Source organism: Ornithodoros turicata, unplaced genomic scaffold, assembly GCF_037126465.1.
Source record: "Ornithodoros turicata isolate Travis unplaced genomic scaffold, ASM3712646v1 ctg00001090.1, whole genome shotgun sequence".
NCBI classification, from domain to species: domain Eukaryota; kingdom Metazoa; phylum Arthropoda; class Arachnida; order Ixodida; family Argasidae; genus Ornithodoros; species Ornithodoros turicata.
Genome location: NW_026999463.1, coordinates 126,501 through 134,983, shown reverse-complemented (window position 1 = coordinate 134,983; position 8,483 = coordinate 126,501). Strand labels below are relative to the sequence as shown.

The 8,483-nt window shown below is 44.5% G+C and overlaps 1 long non-coding RNA gene across 2 annotated transcripts; it reads left to right on the top strand.

Annotated features, from left to right (window-relative positions):
• Positions 1-1,128: 1,128 nt before the first annotated feature.
• Positions 1,129-8,105, top strand: LOC135376431 (uncharacterized). Of its 2 annotated transcripts, XR_010417687.1 has the most exons (4): positions 1,129-1,425; positions 1,861-2,415; positions 3,577-3,784; positions 7,123-8,105. It is a non-coding gene; the product is annotated as an uncharacterized LOC135376431 (long non-coding RNA). The 2 variants fall into 2 exon arrangements; XR_010417686.1 differs by having other exon boundaries at positions 1,129-2,415.
• The last annotated feature ends 378 nt before the right edge of the window (positions 8,106-8,483 follow it).

The window sequence follows — 8,483 nt, the reverse complement described above, 5'->3', positions numbered from 1 at the left end:
TGACTGCCCCTCCTGCGCCCATCTGTCTGGTCTCGTCCATGGCCCTGCGAGTTGTCGACGCGTTCCAGCCCGGCGTTGCCTACGCTCCGTCTCCCCGGCTTGAAGCCCTCCTCTCGGCGCACATCAACCAGTTCCCATCTCACGTTGTTGTCGCGACAGATGCGTCGGTCTCGGCTCAGCTAGCGGGTGCCGGCGTCGTCTTCCCTCAGCTCGACTGTCATTGCCCCATCCGCCTCCCTGACTACACTCCCGTGTTCGAGAGCGAACTCCTCGCCATGATACTGGCTCTCAGAATGGCGCCCCTTACATTTCCCAGGATCCTGCTTTTGTCCGACTCCCTGTCGGTCATCACTGCCCTAGCCAGCCCCCCCAGCGAGTGGCTCGAGCTCCTGCAGGCCCTGAGTCCTAGCCACATCACGGAGGTGGTCCTGACATGGGTTCCTGGTCACTGTGGCCTATCTCCCAACGAGTTGGCAGACAACCTTGCAAAAATTTCCCTCTCCGGCCCTATCATTGACGTCCTTCCGCCCCTGCCCTCTATCACGCGGACCAGGTATAGAAGGCTGCTGGAGCTGGCCGCTCTCCGCTCACTGCCAGCCCGGTACGCCCATCTTTCCCACGCTTGGCAGGCTGACCGCTGCGTCTCCCGTCATGTAGAAGTCTTGCTGACTCGACTGCGCTGTCTAGCCCTTCCACTGAACTCTTACCTGCACCGCGCGGGTGTCAGCCGCTCTCCTGCGTGCGTCCACTGCGGTCAAGAGGAAACTGTGGAACACTTTCTCCTGCACTGCCCCCTCTACGACCGCTCCCGCCTTAGCTACCTTGCCCAGCCGCTGGCTAGGCAAGGGGTTCCCCTCTCCCTGGACGCCATCCTATCATTTGGAGCCTACCACACCGAAAAATGGCGGTTTGAAATAGCGTCGAGAGCTGCCGCCTTTCTGACCATCTGCGGCCGCTTCTGAAACATCTTCCTCCCTCCCCTCTGCTATGGCTTCCTTCTACTAACATGTCACCGTGGGTCTCATGAGCCTCTAGAGATTACTCCGCACCAAACCCTGGCCAATCGCCCTGGGTGGCTGGTGGCCACTGTTCCTAGTGGTGGAAGAAGAAGAAGAAGAAGAAGCTACCTCCATGCTGACTGCTTTGATTTCTGAACAGAGCGAGCCAGCCCGGGTAAAGCCGTAATTACCTCTCAAGGATAAACGATAATATCACTTTCCTCATCACGTCTTTGGGGCGAGACGGTCGACGCTGCAGTCTCATAGGCAAACGAAGCGATTTCTATATAAGACGGTTCGTCCGCAACGCTTTCCAGACTGAGCTGGAATGCCAAGTGAATGCCACTTGATTGTTTTCAGGTGGATTCACTTGACATTCCAGCTCAGGTTTTTCCGTGCGGGTGTTTGACTGGAAAAGCAGACTAAGGTGAGTACATGCTTTTTTTCTTTTCTCTTGTTATAAGTTCTTCCCCTGTGAGCGTGCAAGATCACAGCCATTTATGGAATGCATGTACGTGAAAGAAAAAAGAAAAGAGGTTCATTCCTTCCCACTGCCGACATGCAAATCTTTGTGATTTTAAAGTGCACCTTCTTAGATCGTCGCAGTAGATGAAATGAAAAATGAACGATTGCAAACAGTACAACATTATTTTTGTATTTAGGACATTGCATTGCGTTGTATGTTTTGGAGGACATTGCTAATTTACAAGTCGGCTTCACCTAACTTCTACGTGCGTTGCGGGAAGTCAACGTTAGGAAATGCTCAATCTTGCTGGATTGCTTGTTTCTTTGCATTTCAATTCAGCGGAACGGTGTTTTTTTAATTGTTTGACTTTGGTTCTTCATAAAACATATTTTCCAGTTCATCGTCTTTGTTGTAACTACTCCGACGAGGTTGAAGGGCCATCTCACATTTTGGGCTTGTAAGATCGACTTCTTCTAAGCATTTTTTAGCTTCTCTCTTTCATTTCATGTTCGGGTAACAACAGAACACTTCACCTGCACGTCAATGGCAAACAGGTCAGAAAGAAAGGAATGTGTCTACCTTCATTTGTGAGATGTAGCTAGTCTTCACCCAACTCCTACGTGCATTGGGGGAAAGCCTACTTTAGGAAATGTTCAGTCTTGCTACTGCATGTTTCTTTGCATTTAAACTTAGCGAAACGGTGTTTTTTTTTAATCGTTTGATTTTGGTTTGACATAAAACATATTTTCCAGTTCATCTTCCTTCTTTTGCTGTAACTACTCCGAGGAGGTTGAAGGGAAGAGTTTGAGATCTTCCTTGACAACAAGGCAAAAATGTGTGCTATACAATGAAGAAGAGGTGGAAAACTTTTTTTTTCAAGTTAATCCACTCGGGATTCCAGATGAAGATTTTTTTCTTCGTGACAGTGTTTGACTGGAAAGACAGACTGTGGTAAGTACATGGATTTGCCCTCCTCTTTTGCAATACATATATATAATGCTTTTCTATGAACATGCAAGTCATTTATGGAAATGCAAATATAAGGAACGATAAGGTTTCATGCCTCCCGCTTTCAGTGGCGACATGCAGGTCTTTGTGATTTAAGGAATGCTTTCCTAGTCCATCACAGGAAGTGAAAACGTTTGCAAACAGTTACTTTTTTTTTTATTGAGATACAAGGACAGTGAAATCACAGCCCTTTTAGATAGTGAGATTCCATAGCCAGAGTGATGTCGACCAAATGTTCTGCCAAGAGAGTAAATGTTGCCTGGGCAGCGGCGAAGTTTTAACTCACGTTCTAAGCACAAACAGCATACATCTGAGCATTCGTTATCGTAATAGGTCCTTGTAAGATTGGCTGTCTCTAAGCATTTTTGCAGCTGGCGTGTTTCATTTCGTGTTAGGGTAACACCAGAACGCTTCGGTTTACCGTTTTCACTCCAAATGCGTACCACAAGCAAGTCAGAAGGGCACGAATGTACATAAACATATTTTTCCAGTTCAGCTTCTTTGCTGCAATTGCCCTGATGAAGCTGAAGGAAAGAGGATGGAAGCTTCGTTAGCTCGATGATCACCACAACAAGCAAAAACGTGTGCCACACAACGGAGAAGAGAACACACAAACATCTATCCATGTCTGTTCACTCACAATGAAATGAGAGGGCTTAGTACAAATGTACATTTTTATTTCCCTGATACACGAGCGGTGATAATTTTTTTATGCTCCATTGTGCACCAGTCGATGTTTGAAGAGGTCAAGTGTTAGCTTGCTGATGTAGCCTGTTAAGTAGTGCCAACCTTCAGACTCGGCTTTGTTCCATGAAACATAGACTCTCGGCAGCAAGATGCATAGCGTCAACCTCGTCAGCATATGTCAAAATTTCGTCCACGTGACGTGACCATTCAGCAAGTAAGGCGAAAGGTGATTCCGAGGCAAACGTACAGGCGGTGTGAACTCTGGCATACATTGTTTTTGCAGTTTTCTAAGTAACCCTGTCAGGAGGTTGATCTGGCAACGCTTGAAACAACACCATATCCGTCACAATTTTAAAAGCTTCCACGAGCGAAGTTTTGCCTACTTGTGTTAACCCACATTCCATTATCTCCTTGTAGGAGACGTGTTTGAGACGACACACAGGCTGCATCCGAAATTCGTGTGTGTAACCTCTTCTCCATCTGCCACACACATCTCTACCTAGCACGGGCTGCTCTTCATCTGCGTCTGATGATGACGACCATGCACCATCAAGCCGAGGATCGACCTCAGGCCATGTTGTGTCATCGGCGGCTGACTTGTCTTGACTGGTCATTACAAACCAAGGTAATTTTCTGCGATCCACTTCTTGTCCAGACTGCCAGTGAACGGAACCAAGTACTGAAGCTTCCCATTTCTAACTCGTCGTTTTATGATCTTCTCTACTTTTGGAACCTCTCTCACTCGTACAATTTCACTCTCATAAAACCCACCAATGATGTCTTCATTTTTAAGATCACGTAATAGGTACGTGTTACGATACCCTAACTTGATCGCTCTCACCACAAAGAGTTCTGACGTAAATGACCCTAAATAACGTTTTATTAGCTGATGTCTGTATTTTGCAATTCTCACTACGCCTCCAACACTGTAGCACAGCTTTTTTTGGTGGTCCAACCGGGCTGGGGTACAGTCTCTCTCGGAAAATGTGCTCGTTTTCTTTCTTTACGTCCACTGGTCTGGCAGAAAGCGATCTGTGTACGCGATTGTTGTAAGCTTCCACTACTTGAGGTAAAATGTTCACATATCGCTTGTGACCGTGGAATGTGAAGATACGGTACAGTGGGGTCACAATTGTTCGCTGAGATCGCTCACAGATTGAAGCCTTCATAGGTGAATTTGTGTGGATGAGCCGGATCCCCCTTGCTTTCAGAAACTGTTGTACCACCTTGTTTGTAAATTCTGTTCCACGATCTGTGTGCAAAAGCTTGGGTGTCCCAATTCTTTTAAAGGCAAGTTTAAAAGCTCGAATAACCTCGGGAGATTGTTTATTACGAATAGGTACAATGGCAAGAAGCCGAGAGAAAGCATCTATACAAAAGAGCAAATAGCAAAAACCATCGTTCTGGTCCTTTAGGTCAGCCTGGAATAGTTCGCGAAGTCCAAGTGCAATGGTTTTTCGAAACTTCGTGGGTCGCTTGTATTCCTTATGCAAATTGTACACATCACTTGTCTCCAGAAATTTAGTGACTTTGTCCTTCTTTTCGCCAATGGCTCGAGCAAGTCTCTGCACTCCACCAAAGCTGCCGACATGTTGCAGGCCATAGTAGGCTGCCATTAGTACTTCTTCCTACTGCAAACTCTAAGAGCATCGAGTGATAGATAAGCGTTGATTGTAGCTGAAACGTCTCCTCTCATCAAGGGAGGCACCACCTTTCCGTGACAGATAACTCTTCCGTACTCGTCGTAAGCCAGAACCGTTGTCATCAGCTGGAGCATAGCTAATACCTTTTTATGATGTCTTGGAGGGAAGTGTGACAGTATTTTTTCTTCTTCGAAGTAGCCTCTCTTCTCGGAGTTCAGTACGGTGTCCATGTGAGCTGTCGTGCGCGCGTCGCGGCTCGTGTGAGCGGTGGTGACGCACGTCGAGGTGTGGAAGTTTCACTTACGGAATGAGGTGAAGGAGTGGCCAGAGTTTTCTCTGTTGTATGTTTTTGAAGACGAGATGGGTGCACAATAAGTGCTGGTAAGTTTAGCTTGACCAATAGCGGCAAAATCTGATCAAAATAGGGTGGTCTTTGAACATTTCTTGCTTTCGTCACGAGATAGTATACGAGGTCAATTATATTAGTATTGTCTACTCGCTCACCGTCGACAATTATCTGAAATGTTTTCCTATCCCATGAGATCGTTGGTTCCAGAAGACGTAATAGGTTTTCTGGTCTGATTTTATAGCCACTGCTCATGAAATCAACGACAGTATTACTTTTTTCCTCGGTCTGTGTTTCCTCTTCTCTCGCTGTTGTTGAACCCAGTGTAGGTGTGCTCTCACTCACAGTGGGATGTAGCAAGGAGTGAAGATATTGGATTATCTCTTTTGCTTTGATATCGTCTGGTTTATTTTTCTTCAATATCTGTGGGATGGGGGTTTCCCGGTAAGGCAGAAGCTCGTATTTCTGCATCGACTACACTCCGATTGCTTTTGCTATCGCCCTTCCACCTAAAGTCGAGAGGAGACCCAGAAAAGGTGGCAAAAGGAACTGTAGAAAACCACCAGATTGTTGCAATACCTTTCGAACTTTCTTCACTCCTGTAGTGTCTCGTTTTGCCAAAAAGCGGATAGGTGTTGCATAAGGTTGCAACTGATTTCTCACTCTTGGAGCTACCTTAATGTTTCCTTTACAAAGATTCATACAAATCTCTCGAATAGCAGTTAGTTGCTCTCTCGTAGCATGTTCCAGGAGAAAATAACGTTGCTCAGGCAACTTTGCATCAGCAAGCAACTGAAGAAAATGAATATTCTTCTTGACACGTTTCATGTTTTATATACTATTTGTCGATGGTCGTCTGGAAATATATTAGTCCACACTCTAAATTGGTCTGAACAGTTTTGGGATAGGTCAATTACAAGGTATGAATATGGTTTCTTGCAAGCATCTTTTTATATACTTGGCATTAGTTCACTTTTCTTTCGACCAAACAGTTGTCGTGAAAGTATTTGCATTTGGTCCGCAGTGCGGGCGGAACGACATAAAATTAAGGCACTGCTGTTAAACTGAATGCATCTATACAGAGGATCATTAATAAATAAATATTGTGTTATGAAAATAGCTGAACAGTTGAGGTGGTGACAGCCAGCTACATAAAAATTGCAGATTTCTTTGAGCCTTTGTTTGTCGGCTAAGCAATCATCAAATCTAATTAAAGAATTTCTTACAGTATCAAGATTAGTAGGAATATCCTGACTGAAGGTTACCTCTGGAAAATTATCGAAGATTGGTTGTTTGTACAAGTATATGTACAGTATATGATCAAATAGTTTGTCGAAGACAGCAGCTCTATGTTTAATTAGACGTGTAACAAGTGTCGTCTTTCCACTCTGGCTTTGACCTGATATGGTCATTGAGACCGGAGTGGTAAACCTATAAGGTCCAACCTCAGCCATCTTTTGCAAATGAATGAAGCATGCTATGAAATCACAACATTACATAAAGGAAGGTTACAGCAAAGACGAGCCTGTACATCACTCTCAGATTGGCTAAACTGAAATACAGACATTCAAGGTTGTAGACATTCAAGGTTGCGCACAGCCGTGTTAGTTATCAGACCAGGAGCATTCTATAATGGAAGGTTACAACAAAAAGCAAAGACAAGTCTGTGCTCTAAGCTTGCCCAAAGTCGAAGTACACACGTTCAAGGTTGTAGACATTCAAGGTTGTGCAGGCAGGTATGTTAGTTACCTGACCAATGAAGTTAGATAGGACACACTGAAACATGTCTTCACGTATAACGTTGCAAGGATGTAGACGTTCAAGGCTGTGCACACATGTTAGAGAGCTGCATGCAATCGCTATATAAGAGCGGACATAGAGAATGGTTCTTCATTCAGAATGTCAGACTGAGGAGGTGTGTTACATATTCCTGTGGAAGATGTAAGAGTTTACAAATCTATTCTTCTCTTTCAGTTCATTCTATACAGCAAGAGGAGAAAGCAAATTGTCATCATAACAGCGAAGCCTCCATAACACAAGTAAGCTATGTCATCCGTCATGGAAAAGTTGGATAAACTGAAAAAATGTGGTGACGGTGAAATTCAGAAAATGAGCAACATACCCAAAAACGAAAAGTTCGAAGTGCTGGACATTCAGAAAATTGACACTATGTATGGCGAGGCAGTATATGTGGAGCTCCGCATGGAAAACGACAAGCCAGTGAAAGTGTGTCTACCTGGACGCTTCAAAAAATTGTCGGAGGAAGAGCTAGAGGAAATGCGACTGCTTCCAAATCTCAAAATGGAGAAGAAAGAACGGTTTACCAAAGATGGTAAAAAAGTCATTTCGCCAGATATTATCTTCACCAATTCGAAGAGAAAGTGATGAGATATGGTGATGTGTCACTTATGCTCCCAGCACGAACGGCAGTATTATGCAACAGCATTAGGTCTTCAGATTCACTTAGCAAATGTTCACAATCTTCAAGCCCCCTGCATTCCTTTTTGTGAGACTTTGTGCACACTGTGAAACTATACTAATCGGTTCGAGCTACATTTACACGACAGGGACGTTAGCGGACATGATGTTACAACCTTTTTTCACGAGTACAGACAGTACATTGCTGATGTCTTACGACACTTTGGTTTCCCACTGCGCTATTTTGTATTGCTTAAAGTGGAACTTAGTCATCACACGCCAGACGATGAGTTACAGCTCGAAATTAGTTTCGTGCCTTCCAAAGTAGTGACAGTATGGTCAGAGGCAGATATAGAACCTTCTATCACTCAAGTGACTGCTGAAATAGCACAAAATTTGGAAAACCTCGAAGTAGAAGGTTCAGGTTTTTTTCTCTTTCGCATTCATGCCTGTATCATGAACATTGGACGTTTGATGCCTCAACTGATTGGATGTGCCCAGTTTGAGTTACCGCAAGAATTGAAGCATAAGTTTCGTTCTCTGTTGTGTGTGGACTTTGGTTTGCATGAAGATGAGCAGAACATGTGTTTTGCCTTCTCTGTAATAGCTGCACTGCATCCTGCTACTGGTTATCGCAGGCGTAGGGCATCTTCATACAGACCATATATTTCTGAGTATGTTTTTCCAAAAACATTCCCGGTAGCTTTCCCAAAAGAGGTTGAAGCATTCGAAAAAAATAATGGTATCAGTATCAATGTGTACGCCTACGAAAGGGAAGACAAATCTCTGTACCCCATCAAGGTTGTCGATGACGAGCGTGAGAAACATGTGGATCTGTTGCTAATCGACTCTCATTTTCTGCTTATCACAAATTTTAATGAATTATTTCAACCTAGCGGACGGTTCCATTGCAAGAG